General features: G+C 43.0%; 1 pseudogene; it reads left to right on the top strand.

Moving 5' to 3' along the window:
- Window positions 1-852: 852 nt before the first annotated feature.
- LOC148017710 (uncharacterized) lies at window positions 853-2,213 on the top strand (annotated as a pseudogene).
- The last annotated feature ends 6,419 nt before the right edge of the window (window positions 2,214-8,632 follow it).

An 8,632-nucleotide genomic window follows, 5' to 3' on the forward strand; every position in this document is an offset into this window, starting at 1 on the left:
AGGAGAAATTTCGGTAGTGCTTCAGGGCTCTAAGTTCTTCATGGCGACATCACTTCGACGTCCTCTTCTCTCCTCCCAAGGGCAAGGGTTTTCCCCTGTATAAATAGTCATGTGCAGGCACTCTTGTGTGTGCATGTGTGTGCTTGACTAGGGGTGGTTGCATGCATCCATGCATGGAAAGGGGGCTTACTTTAAGTCCCCTTCCTCTCCTCTTGATGCACACGCATAGGGGAGGGTTTTTTTTTTCAACCATTCATTATCACACACACTCTCCCTCTCTCTCCTCCATTCTTGGCCATCACCACCTAATCTTATCCACCTTTCCCAGATGTGCACCACATTTTAACCCCAATCATGCGACCAATGCATGTTGGTGCTAGCTTATCTATTTCTCCAATCTTAATCTCCGATTTTTTGCCATAATTCTTTGATTAAATTGACCGAAGCCTTTAAAATAGTGGGGATAGAGAGGTAGGACACGGATTAGCATGGGAATACCTAGTTATACTGACAGGGTATATAAGGTGTTGAGAGACCCAATTAGGGCATCAATTATCAATAATCAAGTCTCTCTTTTATCCTTCCTTCTAGCTTTCATGGCTTCCCTCCTCTCTCTCTCTTTCCTATCTTTCTCTCTCTTCTGCTAGTATTTCTCTCTCTTCTTCTTTCATCTCCTTCCTCTTTCTCTCTCCTCTCTACAATCTCTCCCCTCTCTCCTTCTCTCTCCTAGGTCTCCTTCATTACAGTTGGTATCAAAGCCTAGTTTTTAGATCCTTCCTTTCTCTCTCCTTTTCCCCAAATCTAGTCTCATTTTCCAACCATAAACTCTACTTTTCAGGTACACAGGCAGAGATGGCAGCTTTCTTGGAAGACAGAGCAAAGGACAGATCTCGTGGGCAGCCCAGCTACTACAATGGATTGTCACCAAAATACACCCCCAGTATAAGGGCTGTCTACAGGTTTCATAATTGTTGCTTGCCAATGGAACATATCTTCTGCTACTAGACCTGTGCTGCATGAGGTGGGAGGATCTTTCTACAAATCCTTGAGCTCCTTGAGGATGCATTTGGAGGCCATCAATGAGGAGCAGTGAGTAAGGCACGGAGGAGGCCAGTCAGAGTGAAAATGCAAGATTCAAGGGTGGCCGATATCGAAACACTGACCTTCCCAGTATGTTTTTGACTAGCAATGCTCCCTGTTCGATGCATATCATAAGCGATTGGCTCTGCAATGAAATCTTCTTCTTGTACAATACATTTTCTGCGATGATTCGATCCCCAACTTCAAAGGGTTCTCTCTAGGAACGTGGATTTCAGCCGCAGGAAACTCACTTTGTGTGTCAATTTGAGCTGGCAATGCAGCCCTGGTACATGTGTTCATCACAAACACGGATGAGTTTTGGAATGTTAATCCAACTTGCAAAGAGTTTCAGATGCTCCATCATCTTCTCTGGACGATATCTTGCATAAAGGGGTTCCAAGCTCTGTGAAGATGCCCATGTGTGCTCTTTCCAGACCCAAACCACTTTCTTTTGAAAGGAGATCTTGGCAAACCACCACATCCCAATCTCCATCACGGCTGGAGTTATTAGCTGGGACGGTTGCTTGTTCGCTTCATCTAGATGTTGCAGAGAGAAGCCATGGTTTGATCCAGAAGATTCTTAGACACTCGTGCTTCCATCGGAGGAAAACAGAGGCAAATTGGCAGACCCTTTCTATCATTTAGAACACTTGGGAGAAGATGTACAGAAGGCTAAGGAAACATAACCTTTACTTGTACGCATGCAACGTGTATCAGATGTCAAGCATGAGAAGGACTATTTACTTAATAGGTCACTTAGAGCTCAATTATGAGCACAAAAGGAGCGAGTAGCTGCAGAAATAGATTATTCCAAGAAGTTGGAACTGGGCATCAGACTTCTCCCTCCCTCAAAAGAAGAGGTAGAAGAGGCTCTTAAAGTCAAGTTTGCGAGGAACTTTGAAGCCAACAGAAAGCAGAAAAGGGAAGCTATACAAGCATCGTCAATTTTCTCAGGTTCTTCAAAGCAATGCTATTCTTCTCCCATAGATGAAGATCAAAAGCTACAGTTGCTTGCAAAAGTAAATGCAGCTGCAGTTCATAGCTTTGTTACTGGCAGGGTCAAACCATCCTCTCAGCCTAAAACCATAGAGACAAGTCCAAGAAAGAAATTCAGGATCACAAAACCAACTTGATGGCAGCAAAGCTAACTTCTGTATTAGCATTTTTAGTCTAGTCTTATTGGTTTTCAAGCCAACACTGGCAAAGTTTGGTTTACAACTGATTCTGTCTGAATATATCATCATGCACTGTTCTAGAGGAGTTCATTGTAAGGAGTCAGTACGAGGACTTGGAAGAGAAAGTAGAGTTACAATCTTGAACATAGTATGACCAGAGTACATGTTCTGTTGTTTGAAGGGATCCTTTCACCCCATTCAAGATCTACAGACCCAGCTCCTGGGATCCCTCGCTATTTCCCTTCACCCATAGGACTATATGTGCTGCCAAGGCTAAGGTCTGTTGTTGCTGCTGTAGCTTCAAAAGTCCTCCTGAGGACTTGTCTTCTGAAAGGGAGATAGCAATGCTTCCAATGATGCTTGGACAGAAGTGTATTCATTAGAAAGAAGAGTCGCAAGAGTCCATTGCTCAGGTCAATGCTTTGAAGCTGGAGCTTCAACACAACGATTAGAACCTTTTTGAGACACAGCATCCAATTCATTGTTTGACAAATCCAAGGTGGTCAAAAGCTCTAACTCGGCAAATATATTAGGAAGGTTGCTTGACAGTTGATTACCATTGACATTCAATGTAGCCAAGTTGATCAAGCCAGAAAGAGCAAATGGTAGATTTCCTATGAACAAGTTGGAGGACAGAAATAGCTATTGTACATGGGGTGGAAACTCATTTTAGAGTTTCTAGAAGCATTTGGGACAGATATAATTCATGTCAAGGCAAGCAAGGGCACAATTATTGCGTGCAAGGAGTGCTGAAAAGGCAGTATCACACATCTTGCTGACTCCACTTCACTGTCTTGCTTCAGAAGCTGGAGTTGATCCTCCCTTCTGCAAGACCAGATCTGCCTCCTGACATACTACTTGAGCTATAACATTTTTGCAGCAGCAAGCACGTGTAGCTCACGATTCTGAAGTAACAAAAGGCTTGGCACTTTGATTCTCTTGATAGTGGCACTTATATGCTCATGTTGGTATGAAGATGTTTATGCAAGTGGCAATGGTACTCATGGGATATGCCTACGCCTTTGATTGGCAATCTTGGTAATGATGCTTATGATTGGTCTTGAGATGATCATGTTTGACAAGGTTATGCTCTTATTGGCAAATGCATTTGGCCATGGTGGCAATGGTTTGGATCATATTAGCAGTGCCTTTCAACCTACAATGATTTACAGGACAACTTCCAACTCATAGGTCTCCCAAAGGTCCTCATTCAGTTTGATAAGTTGGTTAGACCCTTCAGGGTATCGACTGTTCAAAACATGCCTCTCAGAGTTAAAAACAGGGCGTTGGACTACACAGTTTAGCCACACATTTCTTATTATAGAATTTTACGTATAAGACCTATTATTACATACCTATGCTCTTTGCGTAGAGGGTATCGATATCTTCAACTAGAGCTTGAAAGCTCCCCGATCCGAGCTCCCATTGGAGAGTTATAGCTACTTTTGTATGCAGTGATCCTGTGGGACAGGCAGCAGTCCTACACAGTCAGCCCACAAAAGTCTATTACAAAAAAGCCTTCTTGTGTGAGTGAGTGCACATCTATATTTTTATTCGAAGAGGGCATCCTCCCCTTCGATCTGAACTAAAAACCTCCCCATTCTGCCCTACGGTTTGGGAGATACACTCAGTTTTGTGCCTAGAGGTACTGTGGGACAGGCAATAGTCCTACACAGTCGGCCCACAAAAAGTGATTACAGCAAAGCCCTCATCATTTATTGTCAGAGATATTTTTACATAGCCTTGTAGAGGGGATCGAGGGCTTTCATTTGAATCAAAAAATTTGGCGATCGAAGCTTTCTAGCTCAAGATATCGTCATTTCTGTAACAAGAGGTCTAGTGGACTGCACTGGGGATGGCAAGCCACAAGGGTAAAGCAAAGGCCCAGGAGGACTTCCAGCGTGAAATAAGGGACTCCCGTGCATCAATGAACGATCCTAGCTTAGCCCAGGAGGATCGTGAAGACATGTTTGAAGAGGGTGCCCCTAAGATAGACCGCTTATCTATGCTCAACCAAACCTTATGCCAACATGAGACCCGTCATGCTGAACGACATCGAGAGATGGAGCAATGTCATAGGGAGATGGAAACCTGCCAGGATCACCATCATTCTGAGATGATGGCCAAGGTGGACTTACTCATAGAGTGCATGGGCGCCCTCATCCCCGCCATCGCCCCCCTCAGATCGACCCAAGGAGTATGTCCCTCCCCGTGAGGCTAACCGCCCTCCCCCCTTGGAGACCGGGCATAGCCCACAAGGTCTCGGTGGTACCCATGGCATTCCCCATAGCACTTATGAGTATGTCCCTCCCCGTGAGGCTAACCGCCCTCCCCCCTTGGAGACCGAGCGTAGCCCACAAGGTCTCAGTAGTACCCATGGCATTCCCCATAGCACTTATGAGACGGGTGAGCCTTCCACCCGACACGATGAACCCCTCCTTCCCTCCCCCGTTACGAATCCTTCAAGCCCATCCTTGGCACCCCAGCTCCCCCATAGTGGAAGCTATATGCAAGGGCAAAATGCAAATTTTGGGCAGCATAGTATGCAGGGTGTACATGGACAGCATGCACCTGGCAGTTTTGGGCAGCAAGGTCCCAATGTTCAGTTTGGTTTGCATGTATTGCATGGACAGCATGGAAATTTTGGGTAGCAAGGCCCCAATGCAAGTGCACATGGGCAGCATGGGAATTTTGGGTAGCAAGGCCCTAATAATCAGTTTGGTCCACATATAATGCATGGGCAGCATGGCACCCATGGACATTTTGGTCAGCAAGGCATATATGGGCATTCTCATGGACATTAAGAGTACCATGACCATTGGCATGGGTTCAATGTGCAAAGGCAAGTGCATGCACCTACTTATAGTCAGCATGCATATGGTGAGTGTGAATATTTTGAGCAGCATGCATCTGATGACTATATATGTTCATATGAACTACATTCTGGTCACATACATGGACAACCATCTAGACAGCATTATGTACATGGACAACATCACGCAAATGTATATGAGTATGTACATGGTGAGCAACATCATTATCAATAATGGAGTGCTCGATATCATCAGCCACTTGATTATTACTATAAGCAACATGCGCATCCTTATGAGCCACATGATACTTCTCAAGAAGGATGCCATGATGAGAGCATCTCACTGCCACGGGCTCATGAACAGATGCCGCATTAGCCCAAGGCCCTTACCTTTGAATGCCCAGTAATGGCCACACATGTGAAACTCATGGACATGAAATGCCTAGGGATTGATGCATTGAATGCTGTATTGATTGCAGCCTCATCTGCTCCAGTCCGATTTGACCTAGTGGTTCCCAATGAGTTTATGGACAAGTCAATGCATGCTACTGTATGGATCGGTAAGGATCTTGTGCCACCATCAGTGCTTCACGATGACACCATGAATTACTTCTATGATACAGTGGATGCATTGGATCACAATTATCCTTTTGACCCTGGTGGTAGTATGGTGACCCATGCTTGTATGGATGACCCTTGCGCTCTTGAGGCTTATTATGGAGGTTATCCATTTGATCCCGGGGAATGGAATGGTCTTGGAAAAGCCCTATGCTGATCAGCATTTCACCAGTGTAATTCTTTCCCTACTCCAAGGATGCAATTTTGATTGAGTAGTAGCTAAATTTACCCCAGTCTGAAATGCAGACAACTTACAGACAGCATACTATTTCAGAATAATTTTTACCATGTATTAATGACAGTCAAGTGTCACCTATATGGCTTGAAAGTACGCTTCATGAGCTTCATTTTGACATATCACACGCCTCAATTGGAGTTGCCCATAGGAAGTTATGGCCAGTGTTCTCCAACAGGTGTGTTCTGGACAGCATGCTGTCCACTGTTTGTCAGCCCCTAATTGTCAAGAATTGGAGGCCAAACTCATATGCTATCAACTTGCACATGTCATATACATCATATACACAATTGTATGCCCCAATTTTACATGAGATTATACTTCACCATACCCATATTCTCCTTTGTAATGCTCAGCAGAGTAGTGCTCTGAACCCCCCCTTTTTTCGCTGTGAGCCATAGGTCCTCTTTTTGTTTTTGAGGGCAAAAACCTTCGGGGTCGGGATGGAATGTAAAAGAGTGGGGATAGACAGGTAGGACATAGATTAGCATGAGAATACCCAGTTATACTAACAGGGTATATAAGGTGTTGAGAGACCCAATTAGGGCATCAATTATCAATAATCAAGTCTCTCTTTTATCCTTCCTTCTAGCTTTCATGGCTTCCCTCCTCTTTCTCTCTCTTTTCCTATCTTTCTCTCTCTTCTACTAGTCTTTCTCTCTCTTCTTCTTTCATCTCCTTCCTTTCTCTCTCCTCTCTATAGTCTCTCCCCTCTCTCCTTCTCTCTCTCCTAGGTCTCCTTCATTACAAAGCCTTATTGTTCGCATAATTTCAAGATGTTTTGGTCCTAAATTGAATGCCCGAAATCCGATTTTTACACCGAAAAATACTAGAGAAAGCTTAAGAAGAGCATAACAATCTTGTGATGACACGTTTCCCATTCAAAGAAATCTTGGTCTTAAATTTCAAGATGTAAATATTTTACAAATGTCACCTAAAAAAGGTGGTACATTACATACTCCCACACTTAAAGGATTCGAGATGTCCTTATCTCGAGAATAATTCAGGGTAATCTTTGAGTAATGAGGTTTCTTCTTCCCATGTTGCATCTTTGATAGGATAACCTTTCCATTGAACCAAGTGGTTCTTGATTGTCTTGTTTCTTAAGGTTCTTTCTCTTGTTTCCAACACTTGTTCTGGGCGAAGTTCAAGAATTCCTTATACTGATAATACTATTTGCTCATCATCTATCAAGGTTCGATACGTAAGGTTTCAACAAGCTTACATGGAAGACATCATGTACTTTGAGATACTGAGGGAGTTTTAACTTGTAAGCCTGAGATCCAACATGTTTTATGACTTCATAAGGGCCACAGTATCGTGGTATCAACTTCTTATATGTTCCTAATGACAGAGAGCTCCTCTTAGGTTAACCCTGATGAACACCATGTCTCCTTCTTTGAATCATCGCTCTGAGCACTTAGCATCATCATAATGCTTTTGTTGATCCTTGGTAGTTTGAATATCTTGACGTAGGGCGTTAATTTGTTGCTCCATTTCTTCCAGCATTTTCTTTGAAGCTTCAACTCCGGTTGTAGGGTCAGAAAAATTCAATGGAGATAGACACTCTTGACCATAAAGGACTTTAAATGGAGTCATATCAATACTGGAATGATAAGAGGAATTATGTGCATACTCCGCAATTGGTAAGTACTGAATCCATCTCCTTAGTTCACGGCCACAGTAAGCTTGTAGAATATCCTCAATAACTTGGTTGACTCTTTCTGTCTGGCCATCGGTTTGAGGGTGATAGGCCATACTAAAATTTAATTGGGTCCCAATGGCTTGAAACAAAGCTGTCCAAAATCTTGAGGTAAACTTAACATCTCGGTCACTTATGATTCTCTTGGGCAACCCATGTATTCTGTAAATTTCCTTGATGAAAATTCTAGCTATGTCCATTGTTATAAAATTAGTCTTTACGGTATTAAGTGACATACTTTGGTCAGCATATCTACTACTACCATAATGGAATCGTATCCTCCTTGAATAGTTGGTAGTCTTGTAATAAAATCGATGCTGATGCATTCCTACTTCATCTCTGGAACGTCCACCAATGGATCTAGCTTTCCTAGCACTTTCACCCATTCAGCCTTAATTCGTTCGCAAGTTAAACAACTCTTGACATAATTCAAAATATCACTTTTCATGCCAATCCAATAATAACTCCTTCTAACAATGTTCAATATCTTCACATAGCCTGGATGTCCCAATGATAGGTTGTCATGGGCTTCATAAAGGATCTTGTTTTGTAACTCTTTGCTCTTGGGAATACAAAGCCTAAATCAATAATATAAGGAGTCTTCATCTATAGTATAATTTGCAATAGTCTCTTGTTCGGTGTGAGTTCCCCCAAACTTAACCAACTGAAGTATTCTTTGATACTCTGGGTGAGATAGGGATGCTTCTTTGACGTCCTTGAGGATAGGGTCATCTTGTTTGGTGTGAGTTCCCCAAAACTTAACCAACTGAAGTATTCTTTGATACTTTGGGTCAGATAGGGATGCTTCTTTGACGTCCTTGAGGATAGGGTCATCTGGTACAGAGACAGATGCAATAATTCCCTTTCTACCCGAGGCATCAATAAGAATGTTCTCTTTGCCTTGGACGATAAATTATATCAAAGTCATATTCATATAATAGCTCGATCCATCGTCTTTGCCGCATCTTTACGGTTCGACTGCGTGAAGATCCACTTTAGACTCTTGTGGT

This window comes from Lygodium microphyllum, chromosome 21 (genome assembly GCF_053477565.2).
Source record: "Lygodium microphyllum isolate KBCC chromosome 21, Lygodium_microphyllum_v1.1.10, whole genome shotgun sequence".
In the NCBI taxonomy this organism is placed as follows: domain Eukaryota; kingdom Viridiplantae; phylum Streptophyta; class Polypodiopsida; order Schizaeales; family Lygodiaceae; genus Lygodium; species Lygodium microphyllum.